The sequence below is a fragment of the Pseudophryne corroboree genome, chromosome 3, assembly GCF_028390025.1.
Source record: "Pseudophryne corroboree isolate aPseCor3 chromosome 3, aPseCor3.hap2, whole genome shotgun sequence".
Lineage (NCBI taxonomy): Eukaryota > Metazoa > Chordata > Amphibia > Anura > Myobatrachidae > Pseudophryne > Pseudophryne corroboree.
The window spans coordinates 115,764,639-115,779,638 of record NC_086446.1 but is presented as its reverse complement, the minus strand read 5'-3'; the positions used below and the strand labels follow the sequence as shown (position 1 = coordinate 115,779,638).

General features: G+C 41.4%; 53 non-coding genes and 13 pseudogenes across 53 annotated transcripts; all 66 read left to right on the top strand.

Annotated features, from left to right (window-relative positions):
- The first annotated feature begins 105 nt into the window (after positions 1–105).
- On the top strand, positions 106–224 carry LOC135067691 (5S ribosomal RNA). Its single transcript, XR_010253902.1, has one exon. It is a non-coding gene; the product is annotated as a 5S ribosomal RNA (ribosomal RNA).
- A 107-nt stretch (positions 225–331) lies between these two features.
- LOC134896637 (5S ribosomal RNA) lies at positions 332–450 on the top strand. The gene has a single exon (XR_010172032.1). It is a non-coding gene; the product is annotated as a 5S ribosomal RNA (ribosomal RNA).
- Positions 451–557: 107 nt separating this feature from the next.
- On the top strand, positions 558–676 carry LOC134896626 (5S ribosomal RNA). The gene has a single exon (XR_010172031.1). It is a non-coding gene; the product is annotated as a 5S ribosomal RNA (ribosomal RNA).
- Positions 677–783: 107 nt separating this feature from the next.
- On the top strand, positions 784–902 carry LOC134901214 (5S ribosomal RNA). The gene has a single exon (XR_010174705.1). It is a non-coding gene; the product is annotated as a 5S ribosomal RNA (ribosomal RNA).
- A 107-nt stretch (positions 903–1,009) lies between these two features.
- Positions 1,010–1,127, top strand: LOC134888200 (5S ribosomal RNA; annotated as a pseudogene).
- A 107-nt stretch (positions 1,128–1,234) lies between these two features.
- Positions 1,235–1,353, top strand: LOC134886858 (5S ribosomal RNA). The gene has a single exon (XR_010170935.1). It is a non-coding gene; the product is annotated as a 5S ribosomal RNA (ribosomal RNA).
- A 107-nt stretch (positions 1,354–1,460) lies between these two features.
- Positions 1,461–1,579, top strand: LOC134896615 (5S ribosomal RNA). Its single transcript, XR_010172030.1, has one exon. It is a non-coding gene; the product is annotated as a 5S ribosomal RNA (ribosomal RNA).
- A 107-nt stretch (positions 1,580–1,686) lies between these two features.
- Positions 1,687–1,805, top strand: LOC135067317 (5S ribosomal RNA). Its single transcript, XR_010253537.1, has one exon. It is a non-coding gene; the product is annotated as a 5S ribosomal RNA (ribosomal RNA).
- A 107-nt stretch (positions 1,806–1,912) lies between these two features.
- Positions 1,913–2,031, top strand: LOC135059359 (5S ribosomal RNA). Its single transcript, XR_010245764.1, has one exon. It is a non-coding gene; the product is annotated as a 5S ribosomal RNA (ribosomal RNA).
- Positions 2,032–2,138: 107 nt separating this feature from the next.
- Positions 2,139–2,257, top strand: LOC134889620 (5S ribosomal RNA; annotated as a pseudogene).
- A 107-nt stretch (positions 2,258–2,364) lies between these two features.
- On the top strand, positions 2,365–2,483 carry LOC135059097 (5S ribosomal RNA). Its single transcript, XR_010245514.1, has one exon. It is a non-coding gene; the product is annotated as a 5S ribosomal RNA (ribosomal RNA).
- Positions 2,484–2,590: 107 nt separating this feature from the next.
- On the top strand, positions 2,591–2,709 carry LOC135064855 (5S ribosomal RNA). The gene has a single exon (XR_010251153.1). It is a non-coding gene; the product is annotated as a 5S ribosomal RNA (ribosomal RNA).
- Positions 2,710–2,816: 107 nt separating this feature from the next.
- Positions 2,817–2,935, top strand: LOC135068203 (5S ribosomal RNA). The gene has a single exon (XR_010254408.1). It is a non-coding gene; the product is annotated as a 5S ribosomal RNA (ribosomal RNA).
- Positions 2,936–3,043: 108 nt separating this feature from the next.
- On the top strand, positions 3,044–3,162 carry LOC134896602 (5S ribosomal RNA). The gene has a single exon (XR_010172028.1). It is a non-coding gene; the product is annotated as a 5S ribosomal RNA (ribosomal RNA).
- A 107-nt stretch (positions 3,163–3,269) lies between these two features.
- LOC135059985 (5S ribosomal RNA) lies at positions 3,270–3,388 on the top strand. Its single transcript, XR_010246380.1, has one exon. It is a non-coding gene; the product is annotated as a 5S ribosomal RNA (ribosomal RNA).
- Positions 3,389–3,495: 107 nt separating this feature from the next.
- LOC134896590 (5S ribosomal RNA) lies at positions 3,496–3,614 on the top strand. Its single transcript, XR_010172027.1, has one exon. It is a non-coding gene; the product is annotated as a 5S ribosomal RNA (ribosomal RNA).
- Positions 3,615–3,721: 107 nt separating this feature from the next.
- On the top strand, positions 3,722–3,840 carry LOC135065665 (5S ribosomal RNA). The gene has a single exon (XR_010251939.1). It is a non-coding gene; the product is annotated as a 5S ribosomal RNA (ribosomal RNA).
- Positions 3,841–3,947: 107 nt separating this feature from the next.
- LOC134895902 (5S ribosomal RNA) lies at positions 3,948–4,066 on the top strand (annotated as a pseudogene).
- A 107-nt stretch (positions 4,067–4,173) lies between these two features.
- LOC134902050 (5S ribosomal RNA) lies at positions 4,174–4,292 on the top strand. The gene has a single exon (XR_010175527.1). It is a non-coding gene; the product is annotated as a 5S ribosomal RNA (ribosomal RNA).
- Positions 4,293–4,399: 107 nt separating this feature from the next.
- Positions 4,400–4,518, top strand: LOC134889925 (5S ribosomal RNA; annotated as a pseudogene).
- A 107-nt stretch (positions 4,519–4,625) lies between these two features.
- Positions 4,626–4,744, top strand: LOC134894307 (5S ribosomal RNA; annotated as a pseudogene).
- A 107-nt stretch (positions 4,745–4,851) lies between these two features.
- LOC135067111 (5S ribosomal RNA) lies at positions 4,852–4,970 on the top strand. The gene has a single exon (XR_010253336.1). It is a non-coding gene; the product is annotated as a 5S ribosomal RNA (ribosomal RNA).
- Positions 4,971–5,077: 107 nt separating this feature from the next.
- Positions 5,078–5,196, top strand: LOC134885871 (5S ribosomal RNA). The gene has a single exon (XR_010169975.1). It is a non-coding gene; the product is annotated as a 5S ribosomal RNA (ribosomal RNA).
- Positions 5,197–5,303: 107 nt separating this feature from the next.
- On the top strand, positions 5,304–5,422 carry LOC135060999 (5S ribosomal RNA). Its single transcript, XR_010247392.1, has one exon. It is a non-coding gene; the product is annotated as a 5S ribosomal RNA (ribosomal RNA).
- Positions 5,423–5,529: 107 nt separating this feature from the next.
- Positions 5,530–5,648, top strand: LOC135066439 (5S ribosomal RNA). Its single transcript, XR_010252687.1, has one exon. It is a non-coding gene; the product is annotated as a 5S ribosomal RNA (ribosomal RNA).
- A 107-nt stretch (positions 5,649–5,755) lies between these two features.
- On the top strand, positions 5,756–5,874 carry LOC134896579 (5S ribosomal RNA). Its single transcript, XR_010172026.1, has one exon. It is a non-coding gene; the product is annotated as a 5S ribosomal RNA (ribosomal RNA).
- Positions 5,875–5,981: 107 nt separating this feature from the next.
- On the top strand, positions 5,982–6,100 carry LOC135060435 (5S ribosomal RNA). Its single transcript, XR_010246829.1, has one exon. It is a non-coding gene; the product is annotated as a 5S ribosomal RNA (ribosomal RNA).
- A 107-nt stretch (positions 6,101–6,207) lies between these two features.
- On the top strand, positions 6,208–6,326 carry LOC134891157 (5S ribosomal RNA; annotated as a pseudogene).
- Positions 6,327–6,433: 107 nt separating this feature from the next.
- Positions 6,434–6,552, top strand: LOC135067690 (5S ribosomal RNA). Its single transcript, XR_010253901.1, has one exon. It is a non-coding gene; the product is annotated as a 5S ribosomal RNA (ribosomal RNA).
- Positions 6,553–6,659: 107 nt separating this feature from the next.
- On the top strand, positions 6,660–6,778 carry LOC135065456 (5S ribosomal RNA). Its single transcript, XR_010251739.1, has one exon. It is a non-coding gene; the product is annotated as a 5S ribosomal RNA (ribosomal RNA).
- Positions 6,779–6,885: 107 nt separating this feature from the next.
- LOC134901213 (5S ribosomal RNA) lies at positions 6,886–7,004 on the top strand. Its single transcript, XR_010174704.1, has one exon. It is a non-coding gene; the product is annotated as a 5S ribosomal RNA (ribosomal RNA).
- A 107-nt stretch (positions 7,005–7,111) lies between these two features.
- On the top strand, positions 7,112–7,229 carry LOC134888199 (5S ribosomal RNA; annotated as a pseudogene).
- A 107-nt stretch (positions 7,230–7,336) lies between these two features.
- Positions 7,337–7,455, top strand: LOC134886856 (5S ribosomal RNA). Its single transcript, XR_010170933.1, has one exon. It is a non-coding gene; the product is annotated as a 5S ribosomal RNA (ribosomal RNA).
- A 107-nt stretch (positions 7,456–7,562) lies between these two features.
- LOC135058730 (5S ribosomal RNA) lies at positions 7,563–7,681 on the top strand. The gene has a single exon (XR_010245154.1). It is a non-coding gene; the product is annotated as a 5S ribosomal RNA (ribosomal RNA).
- Positions 7,682–7,788: 107 nt separating this feature from the next.
- Positions 7,789–7,907, top strand: LOC135068468 (5S ribosomal RNA). Its single transcript, XR_010254669.1, has one exon. It is a non-coding gene; the product is annotated as a 5S ribosomal RNA (ribosomal RNA).
- A 107-nt stretch (positions 7,908–8,014) lies between these two features.
- On the top strand, positions 8,015–8,133 carry LOC134901492 (5S ribosomal RNA). The gene has a single exon (XR_010174982.1). It is a non-coding gene; the product is annotated as a 5S ribosomal RNA (ribosomal RNA).
- Positions 8,134–8,240: 107 nt separating this feature from the next.
- Positions 8,241–8,359, top strand: LOC134896567 (5S ribosomal RNA). The gene has a single exon (XR_010172025.1). It is a non-coding gene; the product is annotated as a 5S ribosomal RNA (ribosomal RNA).
- Positions 8,360–8,466: 107 nt separating this feature from the next.
- LOC135067316 (5S ribosomal RNA) lies at positions 8,467–8,585 on the top strand. The gene has a single exon (XR_010253536.1). It is a non-coding gene; the product is annotated as a 5S ribosomal RNA (ribosomal RNA).
- Positions 8,586–8,692: 107 nt separating this feature from the next.
- LOC135059358 (5S ribosomal RNA) lies at positions 8,693–8,811 on the top strand. Its single transcript, XR_010245763.1, has one exon. It is a non-coding gene; the product is annotated as a 5S ribosomal RNA (ribosomal RNA).
- A 107-nt stretch (positions 8,812–8,918) lies between these two features.
- LOC134889619 (5S ribosomal RNA) lies at positions 8,919–9,037 on the top strand (annotated as a pseudogene).
- A 107-nt stretch (positions 9,038–9,144) lies between these two features.
- Positions 9,145–9,263, top strand: LOC135059096 (5S ribosomal RNA). Its single transcript, XR_010245513.1, has one exon. It is a non-coding gene; the product is annotated as a 5S ribosomal RNA (ribosomal RNA).
- A 107-nt stretch (positions 9,264–9,370) lies between these two features.
- Positions 9,371–9,489, top strand: LOC135064854 (5S ribosomal RNA). The gene has a single exon (XR_010251152.1). It is a non-coding gene; the product is annotated as a 5S ribosomal RNA (ribosomal RNA).
- Positions 9,490–9,596: 107 nt separating this feature from the next.
- On the top strand, positions 9,597–9,715 carry LOC135068202 (5S ribosomal RNA). The gene has a single exon (XR_010254407.1). It is a non-coding gene; the product is annotated as a 5S ribosomal RNA (ribosomal RNA).
- A 107-nt stretch (positions 9,716–9,822) lies between these two features.
- On the top strand, positions 9,823–9,941 carry LOC134896556 (5S ribosomal RNA). Its single transcript, XR_010172024.1, has one exon. It is a non-coding gene; the product is annotated as a 5S ribosomal RNA (ribosomal RNA).
- Positions 9,942–10,048: 107 nt separating this feature from the next.
- Positions 10,049–10,167, top strand: LOC135059984 (5S ribosomal RNA). Its single transcript, XR_010246379.1, has one exon. It is a non-coding gene; the product is annotated as a 5S ribosomal RNA (ribosomal RNA).
- A 107-nt stretch (positions 10,168–10,274) lies between these two features.
- Positions 10,275–10,393, top strand: LOC134896545 (5S ribosomal RNA). The gene has a single exon (XR_010172023.1). It is a non-coding gene; the product is annotated as a 5S ribosomal RNA (ribosomal RNA).
- A 107-nt stretch (positions 10,394–10,500) lies between these two features.
- Positions 10,501–10,619, top strand: LOC135065664 (5S ribosomal RNA). Its single transcript, XR_010251938.1, has one exon. It is a non-coding gene; the product is annotated as a 5S ribosomal RNA (ribosomal RNA).
- A 107-nt stretch (positions 10,620–10,726) lies between these two features.
- On the top strand, positions 10,727–10,845 carry LOC134895901 (5S ribosomal RNA; annotated as a pseudogene).
- A 107-nt stretch (positions 10,846–10,952) lies between these two features.
- LOC134902049 (5S ribosomal RNA) lies at positions 10,953–11,071 on the top strand. The gene has a single exon (XR_010175526.1). It is a non-coding gene; the product is annotated as a 5S ribosomal RNA (ribosomal RNA).
- A 107-nt stretch (positions 11,072–11,178) lies between these two features.
- On the top strand, positions 11,179–11,297 carry LOC134889924 (5S ribosomal RNA; annotated as a pseudogene).
- A 107-nt stretch (positions 11,298–11,404) lies between these two features.
- Positions 11,405–11,523, top strand: LOC134894306 (5S ribosomal RNA; annotated as a pseudogene).
- Positions 11,524–11,630: 107 nt separating this feature from the next.
- LOC135067110 (5S ribosomal RNA) lies at positions 11,631–11,749 on the top strand. The gene has a single exon (XR_010253335.1). It is a non-coding gene; the product is annotated as a 5S ribosomal RNA (ribosomal RNA).
- A 107-nt stretch (positions 11,750–11,856) lies between these two features.
- LOC134885870 (5S ribosomal RNA) lies at positions 11,857–11,975 on the top strand. Its single transcript, XR_010169974.1, has one exon. It is a non-coding gene; the product is annotated as a 5S ribosomal RNA (ribosomal RNA).
- A 107-nt stretch (positions 11,976–12,082) lies between these two features.
- On the top strand, positions 12,083–12,201 carry LOC135060998 (5S ribosomal RNA). The gene has a single exon (XR_010247391.1). It is a non-coding gene; the product is annotated as a 5S ribosomal RNA (ribosomal RNA).
- Positions 12,202–12,308: 107 nt separating this feature from the next.
- Positions 12,309–12,427, top strand: LOC135066438 (5S ribosomal RNA). Its single transcript, XR_010252686.1, has one exon. It is a non-coding gene; the product is annotated as a 5S ribosomal RNA (ribosomal RNA).
- A 107-nt stretch (positions 12,428–12,534) lies between these two features.
- LOC134896533 (5S ribosomal RNA) lies at positions 12,535–12,653 on the top strand. The gene has a single exon (XR_010172022.1). It is a non-coding gene; the product is annotated as a 5S ribosomal RNA (ribosomal RNA).
- A 107-nt stretch (positions 12,654–12,760) lies between these two features.
- LOC135060433 (5S ribosomal RNA) lies at positions 12,761–12,879 on the top strand. The gene has a single exon (XR_010246827.1). It is a non-coding gene; the product is annotated as a 5S ribosomal RNA (ribosomal RNA).
- A 107-nt stretch (positions 12,880–12,986) lies between these two features.
- On the top strand, positions 12,987–13,105 carry LOC134891156 (5S ribosomal RNA; annotated as a pseudogene).
- A 107-nt stretch (positions 13,106–13,212) lies between these two features.
- LOC135067688 (5S ribosomal RNA) lies at positions 13,213–13,331 on the top strand. The gene has a single exon (XR_010253899.1). It is a non-coding gene; the product is annotated as a 5S ribosomal RNA (ribosomal RNA).
- A 107-nt stretch (positions 13,332–13,438) lies between these two features.
- On the top strand, positions 13,439–13,557 carry LOC135065455 (5S ribosomal RNA). Its single transcript, XR_010251738.1, has one exon. It is a non-coding gene; the product is annotated as a 5S ribosomal RNA (ribosomal RNA).
- Positions 13,558–13,664: 107 nt separating this feature from the next.
- Positions 13,665–13,783, top strand: LOC134901212 (5S ribosomal RNA). Its single transcript, XR_010174703.1, has one exon. It is a non-coding gene; the product is annotated as a 5S ribosomal RNA (ribosomal RNA).
- Positions 13,784–13,890: 107 nt separating this feature from the next.
- Positions 13,891–14,008, top strand: LOC134888197 (5S ribosomal RNA; annotated as a pseudogene).
- A 107-nt stretch (positions 14,009–14,115) lies between these two features.
- On the top strand, positions 14,116–14,234 carry LOC134886855 (5S ribosomal RNA). The gene has a single exon (XR_010170932.1). It is a non-coding gene; the product is annotated as a 5S ribosomal RNA (ribosomal RNA).
- A 107-nt stretch (positions 14,235–14,341) lies between these two features.
- On the top strand, positions 14,342–14,460 carry LOC135058718 (5S ribosomal RNA). The gene has a single exon (XR_010245142.1). It is a non-coding gene; the product is annotated as a 5S ribosomal RNA (ribosomal RNA).
- A 107-nt stretch (positions 14,461–14,567) lies between these two features.
- Positions 14,568–14,686, top strand: LOC135068467 (5S ribosomal RNA). Its single transcript, XR_010254668.1, has one exon. It is a non-coding gene; the product is annotated as a 5S ribosomal RNA (ribosomal RNA).
- Positions 14,687–14,793: 107 nt separating this feature from the next.
- Positions 14,794–14,912, top strand: LOC135060208 (5S ribosomal RNA). The gene has a single exon (XR_010246600.1). It is a non-coding gene; the product is annotated as a 5S ribosomal RNA (ribosomal RNA).
- The last annotated feature ends 88 nt before the right edge of the window (positions 14,913–15,000 follow it).

Genomic DNA, 15,000 nt, shown 5'->3' with positions numbered 1-15,000 from the left:
TTTATACTGCCAACACCGTTCTGTTGATGCATTCCATTTTCAAACGTATTCATTTATGAACCAGTAGTTAGAAGTAGAAAAGTTCTAACAGAAACCACAAAGCTCATCTACAGCCACACCACACTGGATACGCCCACTCTCATCTGATCTTGGAAGCTAAGCAGTGTTGGGCCTGGTTAGTACTTGGATGGGAGACCACCTGGGAATACAAGGTGCTGTAGATATTTTTATACTGCCAATACCGTTCTGTTGATGCATTCCATTTTCAAACGTATTCATTTATGAACCAGTAGTTAGAAGTAGAAAAGTTCTAACAGAAACCATAAAGCTCATCTACAGCCACACCACACTGGATACGCCCAATCTCATCTGATCTTGGAAGCTAAGCAGTGTTGGGCCTGGTTAGTACTTGGATGGGAGACCACCTGGGAATACAAGGTGCTGTAGATATTTTTATACTACCAACACCGTTCTGTTGATGCATTCCATTTTCAAACGTATTCATTTATGAACCAGTAGTTAGAAGTAGAAAAGTTCTAACAGAAACCACAAAGCTCATCTACAGCCACACCACACTGGATACGCCCAATCTCATCTGATCTTGGAAGCTAAGCAGTGTTGGGCCTGGTTAGTACTTGGATGGGAGACCACCTGGGAATACAAGGTGCTGTAGATATTTTTATACTACCAACACCGTTCTGTTGATGCATTCCATTTTCAAACATATTCATTTATGAACCAGTAGTTAGAAGTAGAAACGTTCTAACAGAAACCACAAAGCTCATCTACAGCCACACCACACTGGATACGCCCAATCTCATCTGATCTTGGAAGCTAAGCAGTGTTGGGCCTGGTTAGTACTTGGATGGGAGACCACTTGGGAATACAAGGTGCTGTAGATATTTTTATACTGCCAACACCGTTCTGTTGATGCATTCCATTTTCAAACGTATTCATTTATGAACCAGTAGTTAGAAGTAGAAAAGTTCTAACAGAAACCACAAAGCTCATCTACAGCCACACCACACTGGATACGCCCAATCTCATCTGATCTTGGAAGCTAAGCAGTGTTGGGCCTGGTTAGTACTTGGATGGGAGACCACCTGGGAATACAAGGTGCTTAGATATTTTTATACTGCCAACACCGTTCTGTTGATGCATTCCATTTTCAAACGTATTCATTTATGAACCAGTAGTTAGAAGTAGAAAATTTCTAACAGAAACCACAAAGCTCATCTACAGCCACACCACACTGGATACGCCAAATCTCATCTGATCTTAGAAGCTAAGCAGTGTTGGGCATGGTTAGTACTTGGATGGGAGACCACCTGGGAATACAAGGTGCTGTAGATATTTTTATACTGCAAACACCGTTCTGTTGATGCATTCCATTTTCAAACGTATTCATTTATGAACCAGTAGTTAGAAGTAGAAAAGTTCTAACAGAAACCACAAAGCTCATCTACAGCCACACCACACTGGATACGCCCAATCTCATCTGATCTTGGAAGCTAAGCAGTGTTGGGCCTGGTTAGTACTTGGATGGGAGACCACCTGGGAATACAAGGTGCTGTAGATATTTTTATACTACCAACACCGTTCTGTTGATGCATTCCATTTTCAAACGTATTCATTTATGAAACAGTAGTTAGAAGTAGAAAAGTTCTAACAGAAACCATAAAGCTCATCTGCAGCCACACCACACTAGATACGCCCAATCTCATCTGATCTTGGAAGCTAAGCAGTGTTGGGCCTGGTTAGTACTTGGATGGGAGACCACCTGGGAATACAAGGTGCTGTAGATATTTTTATACTACCAACACCGTTCTGTTGATGCATTCCATTTTCAAATGTATTCATTTATGAACCAGTAGTTAGAAGTAGAAAAGTTCTAACAGAAACCAGAAAGTTCATCTACAGCCACACCATACTGGATACGCCCAATCTCATCTGATCTTGGAAGCTAAGCAGTGTTGGGCCTGGTTAGTACTTGGATGGGAGACCACCTGGGAATACAAGGTGCTGTAGATATTTTTATACTACCAACACCGTTCTGTTGATGCATTCCATTTTCAAACATATTCATTTATGAACCAGTAGTTAGAAGTAGAAAAGTTCTAACAGAAACCATAAAGCTCATCTAGAGCCAAGCCACACTGGATACGCCCAATCTCATCTGATCTTGGAAGCTAAGCAGTGTTGGGTTTGGTTAGTACTTGGATGGGAGACCACCTGGGAATACAAGGTGCTGTAGATATTTTTATACTACCAACACCGTTCTGTTGATGCATTCCATTTTCAAACGTGTTCATTTATGAACCAGTAGTTAGAAGTAGAAAAGTTCTAACAGAAACCACAAAGCTCATCTACAGCCACACCACACTGGATATGCCCAATCTCATCTGATCTTGGAAGCTAAGCAGTGTTGGGCCTGGTTAGTACTTGGATGGGAGACCACCTGGGAATACAAGGTGCTGTAGATATTTTTATACCGCCAACACCGTTCTGTTGATGCATTCCATTTTCAAACGTATTCATTTATGAACCAGTAGTTAGAAGTAGAAAAGTTCTAACAGAAACCACAAAGCTCATCTACAGCCACACCACACTGGATACGCCCAATCTCATCTGATCTTGGAAACTAAGCAGTGTTGGGCCTGGTTAGTACTTGGATGGGAGACCACCTGGGAATACAAGGTGCTGTAGATATTTTTATACTGCCAACACCGTTCTGTTGATGCATTCCATTTTCAAATGTATTCATTTATGAACCAGTAGTTAGAAGTAGAAAAGTTCAAACAGAAACCACAAAGCTCATCTACAGCCACACCACACTGGATACGCCCAATCTCATCTGATCTTGGAAGCTAAGCAGTGTTGGGCCTGGTTAGTACTTGGATGGGAGAACACCTGGGAATACAAGGTGCTGTAGATATTTTTATACTGCCAACACCGTTCTGTTGATGTCATTCCATTTTCAAACGTATTCATTTATGAACCAGTAGTTAGAAGTAGAAAAGTTCTAACAGAAACCACAAAGCTCATCTACAGCCACACCACACTGGATACGCCCAATCTCATCTGATCTTGGAAGCTAAGCAGTGTTGGGCCTGGTTAGTACTTGGATGGGAGACCACCTGGGAATACAAGGTGCTGTAGATATTTTTATACTGCCAACACCGTTCTGTTGATGCATTCCATTTTCAAACATATTCATTTACGAACCAGTAGTTAGAAGTAGAAAAGTTCTAACAGAAACCTGAAAATTCATCTACAGCAACACCACACTGGATACGCCCAATCTCATCTGATCTTGGAAGCTAAGCAGTGTTGGGCCTGGTTAGTACTTGGATGGGAGACCACCTGGGAATACAAGGTGCTGTAGATATTTTTATACTGCCAACACTGTTCTGTTGATGCATTCCATTTTCAAACGTATTCATTTATGAACCAGTAGTTAGAAGTAGAAAAGTTCTAACAGAATCCACAAAGCTCATCTACAGCCACACCACACTGGATACGCCCAATCTCATCTGATCTTGGAAGCTAAGCAGTGTTGGGCCTGGTTAGTACTTGGATGGGAGACCACCTGGGAATACAAGGTGCTGTAGATATTTTTATACTACCAACACCATTCTGTTGATGCATTCCATTTTCAAACGTATTCATTTATGAAACAGTAGTTAGAAGTAGAAAAGTTCTAACAGAAACCATAAAGCTCATCTACAGCCACACTACACTGGATATGCCCAATCTCATCTGATCTTGGAAGCTAAGCAGTGTTGGGCCTGGTTAGTACTTGGATGGGAGACCACCTGGGAATACAAGGTGCTGTAGATATTTTTATACTACCAACATCGTTCTGTTGATGCATTCCATTTTCAAACGTATTCATTTATGAACCAGTAGTTAGAAGTAGAAAAGTACTAACAGAAACCATAAAGCTCTTCTACAGCCACACCACACTGGATATGCCCAATCTCATCTCATCTTGGAAGCTAAGCAGTGTTGGCCCTGATTAGTACTTGGATGGGAGACCACCTGGGAATACAAGTTGCTGTAGATAATTTTATACTGCCAACACCGTTCTGTTGATGCATTCCATTTTAAAACGTATTCATTTATGAACCAGTAGTTAGAAGTAGAAAAGTTATAACAGAAACCACAAAGTTCATCTACAGCCACACCACACTGGATACGCCCAATCTCATCTGATCTTGGAAGCTAAACAGTGTTGGGCCTGGTTAGTACTTGGATGGGAGACCACCTGGGAATACAAGGTGCTGTAGATAATTTTATACTGCCAACACCGTTCTGTTGATGCATTCCATTTTCAAACGTATTCATTTATGAACAAGTAGTTAGAAGTAGAAAAGTTCTAACAAAAACCAGAAAATTCATCTTCAGCCACACCACACTGGATACGCCCAATCTCATCTCATCTTGGAAGCTAAGCAGTGTTGGGCCTGGTTAGTACTTGGATGGGAGACCACCTGGGAATACAAGGTGCTGTAGATATTTTTATACTACCAACACCGTTCTGTTGATGCATTCCATTTTCAAACGTATTCATTTATGAACCAGTAGTTAGAAGTAGAAAAGTTCTAACAGAAACAACAAAGCTCATCTACAGCCACAGCACACTGGATACGATCAATCTCATCTAATCTTGGAAGCTAAGCAGTGTTGGGCCTGGTTAGTACTTGGATGGGAGACCACCTGGGAATACAAGGTGCTGTAGATATTTTTATACTGCCAACACCGTTCTGTTGATGCATTCCATTTTCAAACGTTTTCATTTATGAACCAGTAGTTAGAAGTAGAAAAGTTCTAACAGAAACCACAAAGCTCATCTACAGCCACACCACACTGGATACGCCCAATCTCATCTGATCTTGGAAGCTAAGCAGTGTTTGGCCTGGTTAGTACTTGGATGGGAGACCACCTGGGAATACAAGGTGCTGTAGATATTTTTATACTGCCAACACCGGTCTGTTGATGCATTCCATTTTTAAACGTTTTCATTTATGAACCTGTAGTTAGAAGTAGAAAAGTTCTAACAGAAACCATAAAGCTCATCTAGAGCCAAGCCACACTGGATATGCCCAATCTCATCTGATCTTGGAAGCTAAGCAGTGTTGGGCCTGGTTAGTACTTGGATGGGAGACCACCTGGGAAAACAAGGTGCTGTAGATATTTTTATACTGCCAACACCGTTCTGTTGATGCATTCCATTTTCAAACGTATTCATTTATGAACCAGTAGTTAGAAGTAGAAAAGTTCTAACAGAAACCGCAAAGCTCATCTACAGCCACACCACATTGGATACGCCCAATCTCATCTGATCTTGGAAGCTAAGCAGTGTTGGGCCTGGTTAGTACTTAGATGGGAGACCACCTGGGAATACAAGGTGCTGTAGATATTTTTATACTGCCAACACCGTTCTGTTGATGCATTCCATTTTCAAACATATTCATTTATGAACCAGTAGTTAGAAGTAGAAAAGTTCTAACAGAAACAACAAAGCTCATCTACAGCCACACCACACTGGATACGCCCAATCTCATCTAATCTTGGAAGCTAAGCAGTGTTGGGCCTGGTTAGTACTTGGATGGGAGACCACCTGGGAATACAAGGTGCTGTAGATATTTTTATACTGCCAACACCGTTCTGTTGATGCATTCCATTTTCAAACGTTTTCATTTATGAACCAGTAGTTAGAAGTAGAAAAGTTCTAACAGAAACCACAAAGCTCATCTACAGCCACACCACACTGGATACGCCCAATCTCATCTGATCTTGGAAGCTAAGCAGTGTTGGGCCTGGTTAGTACTTGGATGGGAGACCACCTGGGAATACAAGGTGCTGTAGATATTTTTATACTGCCAACACCGGTCTGTTGATGCATTCCATTTTCAAACGTTTTCATTTATGAACCAGTAGTTAGAAGTAGAAAAGTTCTAACAGAAACCACAAAGCTCATCTACAGCCACACCACACTGGATACGCCCAATCTCATCTGATCTTGGAAGCTAAGCAGTGTTGGGCCTGGTTAGTACTTGGATGGGAGACCACCTAGGAATACAAGGTGCTGTAGATATTTTTATACTGCCAACACCGTTCTGTTGATGCATTCAATTTTCAAATGTATTCATTTATGAACCAGTAGTTAGAAGTAGAAAAGTTCTAACAGAAACCAGAAAGTTCATCTACAGCCACACCACACTGGATACGCCCAATCTCATCTGATTTTGGAAACTAAGCAGTGTTGGGCCTGGTTAGTACTTGGATGGGAGACCACCTGGGAATACAAGGTGCTGAAGATATTTTTATACTGCCAACACCGTTCTGTTGATGCATTCCATTTTCAAACGTATTCATTTATGAACCAGTAGTTAGAAGTAGAAAAGTTCTAACAGAAACCACAAAGCTCATCTACAGCCACACCACACTGGATACGCCCACTCTCATCTGATCTTGGAAGCTAAGCAGTGTTGGGCCTGGTTAGTACTTGGATGGGAGACCACCTGGGAATACAAGGTGCTGTAGATATTTTTATACTGCCAACACCGTTCTGTTGATGCATTCAATTTTCAAATGTATTCATTTATGAACCAGTAGTTAGAAGTAGAAAAGTTCAAACAGAAACCACAAAGCTCATCTACAGCCACACCACACTGGATACGCCCAATCTCATCTGATCTAGGAAGCTAAGCAGTGTTGGGCCTGGTTAGTACTTGGATGGGAGACCACCTGGGAATACAAGGTGCTGTAGATATTTTTATACTACCAACACCGTTCTGTTGATGCATTCCATTTTCAAACGTATTCATTTATGAACCAGTAGTTAGAAGTAGAAAAGTTCTAACAGAAACCATAAAACTCATCTACAGCCACACCACACTGGATACGCCCAATCTCATCTGATCTTGGAAGCTAAGCAGTGTTGGGCCTGGTTAGTACTTGGATGGGAGACCACTTGGGAATACAAGGTGCTGTAGATATTTTTATACTGCCAACACCGTTCTGTTGATGCATTCCATTTTCAAACGTATTCATTTATGAACCAGTAGTTAGAAGTAGAAAAGTTCTAACAGAAACCACAAAGCTCATCTACAGCCACACCACACTGGATACGCCCAATCTCATCTGATCTTGGAAGCTAAGCAGTGTTGGGCCTGGTTAGTACTTGGATGGGAGACCACCTGGGAATACAAGGTGCTTAGATATTTTTATACTGCCAACACCGTTCTGTTGATGCATTCCATTTTCAAACGTATTCATTTATGAACCAGTAGTTAGAAGTAGAAAATTTCTAACAGAAAACACAAAGCTCATCTACAGCCACACCACACTGGATACGCCAAATCTCATCTGATCTTAGAAGCTAAGCAGTGTTGGGCATGGTTAGTACTTGGATGGGAGACCACCTGGGAATACAAGGTGCTGTAGATATTTTTATACTGCAAACACCGTTCTGTTGATGCATTCCATTTTCAAACGTATTCATTTATGAACCAGTAGTTAGAAGTAGAAAAGTTCTAACAGAAACCACAAAGCTCATCTACAGCCACACCACACTGGATACGCCCAATCTCATCTGATCTTGGAAGCTAAGCAGTGTTGGGCCAGGTTAGTACTTGGATGGGAGACCACCTGGGAATACAAGGTGCTGTAGATATTTTTATACTGCCAACACCGTTCTGTTGATGCATTCCATTTTCAAACGGATTCATTTATGAACCAGTAGTTAGAAGTAGAAAATTTCTAACAGAAACCATAAAGCTCATCTAGAGCCAAGCCACACTGGATACGCCCAATCTCATCTGATCTTGGAAGCTAAGCAGTGTTGGGCCTGGTTAGTACTTGGATGGGAGACCACCTGGGAATACAAGGTGCTGTAGATATTTTTATACTGCCAACACCGTTCTGTTGATGCATTCCATTTTCAAACATATTCATTTATGAACCAGTAGTTAGAAGTAGAAAAGTTCTAACAGAAACCACAAAGCTCATTTACAGCCACACCACACTGGATACGCCCAATCTCATCTGATCTTGGAAGCTAAGCAGTGTTGGGCCAGGTTAGTACTTGGATGGGAGACCACCTGGGAATACAAGGTGCTGTAGATATTTTTATACTGCAAACACCGTTCTGTTGATGCATTCCATTTTCAAACGTATTCATTTATGAACCAGTAGTTAGAAGTAGAAAAGTTCTAACAGAAACCACAAAGCTCATCTACAGCCACACCACACTGGATACGCCCAATCTCATCTGATCTTGGAAGCTAAGCAGTGTTGGGCCTGGTTAGTACTTGGATGGGAGACCACCTGGGAATACAAGGTGCTGTAGATATTTTTATACTACCAACACCGTTCTGTTGATGCATTCCATTTTCAAACGTATTCATTTATGAAACAGTAGTTAGAAGTAGAAAAGTTCTAACAGAAACCATAAAGCTCATCTGCAGCCACACCACACTAGATACGCCCAATCTCATCTGATCTTGGAAGCTAAGCAGTGTTGGGCCTGGTTAGTACTTGGATGGGAGACCACCTGGGAATACAAGGTGCTGTAGATATTTTTATACTACCAACACCGTTCTGTTGATGCATTCCATTTTCAAATGTATTCATTTATGAACCAGTAGTTAGAAGTAGAAAAGTTCTAACAGAAACCAGAAAGTTCATCTACAGCCACACCATACTGGATACGCCCAATCTCATCTGATCTTGGAAGCTAAGCAGTGTTGGGCCTGGTTAGTACTTGGATGGGAGACCACCTGGGAATACAAGGTGCTGTAGATATTTTTATACTACCAACACCGTTCTGTTGATGCATTCCATTTTCAAACATATTCATTTATGAACCAGTAGTTAGAAGTAGAAAAGTTCTAACAGAAACCATAAAGCTCATCTAGAGCCAAGCCACACTGGATACGCCCAATCTCATCTGATCTTGGAAGCTAAGCAGTGTTGGGTTTGGTTAGTACTTGGATGGGAGACCACCTGGGAATACAAGGTGCTGTAGATATTTTTATACTACCAACACCGTTCTGTTGATGCATTCCATTTTCAAACGTGTTCATTTATGAACCAGTAGTTAGAAGTAGAAAAGTTCTAACAGAAACCACAAAGCTCATCTACAGCCACACCACACTGGATATGCCCAATCTCATCTGATCTTGGAAGCTAAGCAGTGTTGGGCCTGGTTAGTACTTGGATGGGAGACCACCTGGGAATACAAGGTGCTGTAGATATTTTTATACCGCCAACACCGTTCTGTTGATGCATTCCATTTTCAAACGTATTCATTTATGAACCAGTAGTTAGAAGTAGAAAAGTTCTAACAGAAACCACAAAGCTCATCTACAGCCACACCACACTGGATACGCCCAATCTCATCTGATCTTGGAAACTAAGCAGTGTTGGGCCTGGTTAGTACTTGGATGGGAGACCACCTGGGAATACAAGGTGCTGTAGATATTTTTATACTGCCAACACCGTTCTGTTGATGCATTCCATTTTCAAATGTATTCATTTATGAACCAGTAGTTAGAAGTAGAAAAGTTCAAACAGAAACCACAAAGCTCATCTACAGCCACACCACACTGGATACGCCCAATCTCATCTGATCTTGGAAGCTAAGCAGTGTTGGGCCTGGTTAGTACTTGGATGGGAGAACACCTGGGAATACAAGGTGCTGTAGATATTTTTATACTGCCAACACCGTTCTGTTGATGCATTCCATTTTCAAACGTATTCATTTATGAACCAGTAGTTAGAAGTAGAAAAGTTCTAACAGAAACCACAAAGCTCATCTACAGCCACACCACACTGGATACGCCCAATCTCATCTGATCTTGGAAGCTAAGCAGTGTTGGGCCTGGTTAGTACTTGGATGGGAGACCACCTGGGAATACAAGGTGCTGTAGATATTTTTATACTGCCAACACCGTTCTGTTGATGCATTCCATTTTCAAACATATTCATTTACGAACCAGTAGTTAGAAGTAGAAAAGTTCTAACAGAAACCAGAAAATTCATCTACAGCAACACCACACTGGATACGCCCAATCTCATCTGATCTTGGAAGCTAAGCAGTGTTGGGCCTGGTTAGTACTTGGATGGGAGACCACCTGGGAATACAAGGTGCTGTAGATATTTTTATACTGCCAACACTGTTCTGTTGATGCATTCCATTTTCAAACGTATTCATTTATGAACCAGTAGTTAGAAGTAGAAAAGTTCTAACAGAATCCACAAAGCTCATCTACAGCCACACCACACTGGATACGCCCAATCTCATCTGATCTTGGAAGCTAAGCAGTGTTGGGCCTGGTTAGTACTTGGATGGGAGACCACCTGGGAATACAAGGTGCTGTAGATATTTTTATACTACCAACACCATTCTGTTGATGCATTCCATTTTCAAACGTATTCATTTATGAAACAGTAGTTAGAAGTAGAAAAGTTCTAACAGAAACCATAAAGCTCATCTACAGCCACACTACACTGGATATGCCCAATCTCATCTGATCTTGGAAGCTAAGCAGTGTTGGGCCTGGTTAGTACTTGGATGGGAGACCACCTGGGAATACAAGGTGCTGTAGATATTTTTATACTACCAACATCGTTCTGTTGATGCATTCCATTTTCAAACGTATTCATTTATGAACCAGTAGTTAGAAGTAGAAAAGTACTAACAGAAACCATAAAGCTCTTCTACAGCCACACCACACTGGATATGCCCAATCTCATCTCATCTTGGAAGCTAAGCAGTGTTGGCCCTGATTAGTACTTGGATGGGAGACCACCTGGGAATACAAGTTGCTGTAGATAATTTTATACTGCCAACACCGTTCTGTTGATGCATTCCATTTTAAAACGTATTCATTTATGAACCAGTAGTTAGAAGTAGAAAAGTTATAACAGAAACCACAAAGTTCATCTACAGCCACACCACACTGGATACGCCCAATCTCATCTGATCTTGGAAGCTAAACAGTGTTGGGCCTGGTTAGTACTTGGATGGGAGACCACCTGGGAATACAAGGTGCTGTAGATAATTTTATACTGCCAACACCGTTCTGTTGATGCATTCCATTTTCAAACGTATTCATTTATGAACAAGTAGTTAGAAGTAGAAAAGTTCTAACAAAAACCAGAAAATTCATCTTCAGCCACACCACACTGGATACGCCCAATCTCATCTCATCTTGGAAGCTAAGCAGTGTTGGGCCTGGTTAGTACTTGGATGGGAGACCACCTGGGAATACAAGGTGCTGTAGATATTTTTATACTACCAACACCGTTCTGTTGATGCATTCCATTTTCAAACGTATTCATTTATGAACCAGTAGTTAGAAGTAGAAAAGTTCTAACAGAAACAACAAAGCTCATCTACAGCCACAGCACACTGGATACGATCAATCTCATCTAATCTTGGAAGCTAAGCAGTGTTGGGCCTGGTTAGTACTTGGATGGGAGACCACCTGGGAATACAAGGTGCTGTAGATATTTTTATACTGCCAACACCGTTCTGTTGATGCATTCCATTTTCAAACGTTTTCATTTATGAACCAGTAGTTAGAAGTAGAAAAGTTCTAACAGAAACCACAAAGCTCATCTACAGCCACACCACACTGGATACGCCCAATCTCATCTGATCTTGGAAGCTAAGCAGTGTTTGGCCTGGTTAGTACTTGGATGGGAGACCACCTGGGAATACAAGGTGCTGTAGATATTTTTATACTGCCAACACCGGTCTGTTGATGCATTCCATTTTTAAACGTTTTCATTTATGAACCTGTAGTTAGAAGTAGAAAAGTTCTAACAGAAACCATAAAGCTCATCTAGAGCCAAGCCACACTGGATATGCCCAATCTCATCTGATCTTGGAAGCTAAGCAGTGTTGGGCCTGGTTAGTACTTGGATGGGAGACCACCTGGGAAAACAAGGTGCTGTAGATATTTTTATACTGCCAACACCGTTCTGTTGATGCATTCCATTTTCAAACGTATTCATTTATGAACCAGTAGTTAGAAGTAGAAAAGTTCTAACAGAAACCGCAAAGCTCATCTACAGCCACACCACATTGGATACGCCCAATCTCATCTGATCTTGGAAGCTAAGCAGTGTTGGGCCTGGTTAGTACTTAGATGGGAGACCACCTGGGAATACAAGGTGCTGTAGATATTTTTATACTGCCAACACCGTTCTGTTGATGCATTCCATTTTCAAACATATTCATTTATGAACCAGTAGTTAGAAGTAGAAAAGTTCTAACAGAAACAACAAAGCTCATCTACAGCCACACCACACTGGATACGCCCAATCTCATCTAATCTTGGAAGCTAAGCAGTGTTGGGCCTGGTTAGTACTTGGATGGGAGACCACCTGGGAATACAAGGTGCTGTAGATATTTTTATACTGCCAACACCGTTCTGTTGATGCATTCCATTTTCAAACGTTTTCATTTATGAACCAGTAGTTAGAAGTAGAAAAGTTCTAACAGAAACCACAAAGCTCATCTACAGCCACACCACACTGGATACGCCCAATCTCATCTGATCTTGGAAGCTAAGCAGTGTTGGGCCTGGTTAGTACTTGGATGGGAGACCACCTGGGAATACAAGGTGCTGTAGATATTTTTATACTGCCAACACCGGTCTGTTGATGCATTCCATTTTCAAACGTTTTCATTTATGAACCAGTAGTTAGAAGTAGAAAAGTTCTAACAGAAACCACAAAGCTCATCTACAGCCACACCACACTGGATACGCCCAATCTCATCTGATCTTGGAAGCTAAGCAGTGTTGGGCCTGGTTAGTACTTGGATGGGAGACCACCTAGGAATACAAGGTGCTGTAGATATTTTTATACTGCCAACACCGTTCTGTTGATGCATTCAATTTTCAAATGTATTCATTTATGAACCAGTAGTTAGAAGTAGAAAAGTTCTAACAGAAACCAGAAAGTTCATCTACAGCCACACCACACTGGATACGCCCAATCTCATCTGATTTTGGAAACTAAGCAGTGTTGGGCCTGGTTAGTACTTGGATGGGAGACCACCTGGGAATACAAGGTGCTGAAGATATTTTTATACTGCCAACACCGTTCTGTTGATGCATTCCATTTTCAAACGTATTCATTTATGAACCAGTAGTTAGAAGTAGAAAAGTTCTAACAGAAACCACAAAGCTCATCTACAGCCACACCACACTGGATACGCCCACTCTCATCTGATCTTGGAAGCTAAGCAGTGTTGGGCCTGGTTAGTACTTGGATGGGAGACCACCTGGGAATACAAGGTGCTGTAGATATTTTTATACTGCCAACACCGTTCTGTTGATGCATTCAATTTTCAAATGTATTCATTTATGAACCAGTAGTTAGAAGTAGAAAAGTTCAAACAGAAACCACAAAGCTCATCTACAGCCACACCACACTGGATACGCCCAATCTCATCTGATCTAGGAAGCTAAGCAGTGTTGGGCCTGGTTAGTACTTGGATGGGAGACCACCTGGGAATACAAGGTGCTGTAGATATTTTTATACTACCAACACCGTTCTGTTGATGCATTCCATTTTCAAACGTATTCATTTATGAACCAGTAGTTAGAAGTAGAAAAGTTCTAACAGAAACCATAAAGCTCATCTACAGCCACACCACACTGGATACGCCCAATCTCATCTGATCTTGGAAGCTAAGCAGTGTTGGGCCTGGTTAGTACTTGGATGGGAGACCACTTGGGAATACAAGGTGCTGTAGATATTTTTATACTGCCAACACCGTTCTGTTGATGCATTCCATTTTCAAACGTATTCATTTATGAACCAGTAGTTAGAAGTAGAAAAGTTCTAACAGAAACCACAAAGCTCATCTACAGCCACACCACACTGGATACGCCCAATCTCATCTGATCTTGGAAGCTAAGCAGTGTTGGGCCTGGTTAGTACTTGGATGGGAGACCACCTGGGAATACAAGGTGCTTAGATATTTTTATACTGCCAACACCGTTCTGTTGATGCATTCCATTTTCAAACGTATTCATTTATGAACCAGTAGTTAGAAGTAGAAAATTTCTAACAGAAAACACAAAGCTCATCTACAGCCACACCACACTGGATACGCCAAATCTCATCTGATCTTAGAAGCTAAGCAGTGTTGGGCATGGTTAGTACTTGGATGGGAGACCACCTGGGAATACAAGGTGCTGTAGATATTTTTATACTGCAAACACCGTTCTGTTGATGCATTCCATTTTCAAACGTATTCATTTATGAACCAGTAGTTAGAAGTAGAAAAGTTCTAACAGAAACCACAAAGCTCATCTACAGCCACACCACACTGGATACGCCCAATCTCATCTGATCTTGGAAGCTAAGCAGTGTTGGGCCAGGTTAGTACTTGGATGGGAGACCACCTGGGAATACAAGGTGCTGTAGATATTTTTATACTGCCAACACCGTTCTGTTGATGCATTCCATTTTCAAACGGATTCATTTATGAACCAGTAGTTAGAAGTAGAAAATTTCTAACAGAAACCATAAAGCTCATCTAGAGCCAAGCCACACTGGATACGCCCAATCTCATCTGATCTTGGAAGCTAAGCAGTGTTGGGCCTGGTTAGTACTTGGATGGGAGACCACCTGGGAATACAAGGTGCTGTAGATATTTTTATACTGCCAACACCGTTCTGTTGATGCATTCCATTTTCAAACATATTCATTTATGAACCAGTAGTTAGAAGTAGAAAAGTTCTAACAGAAACCACAAAGCTCATTTACAGCCACACCACACTGGATACGCCCAATCTCATCTGATCTTGGAAGCTAAGCAGTGTTGGGCCAGGTTAGTACTTGGATGGGAGACCATCTGGGAATACAAGGTGCTGTAGATATTTTTATACTGCCAACACCGTTCTGTTGATGCATTCCATTTTCAAACGTATTCATTTATGAACCAGTAGTTAGAAGTAGAAAAGTTCT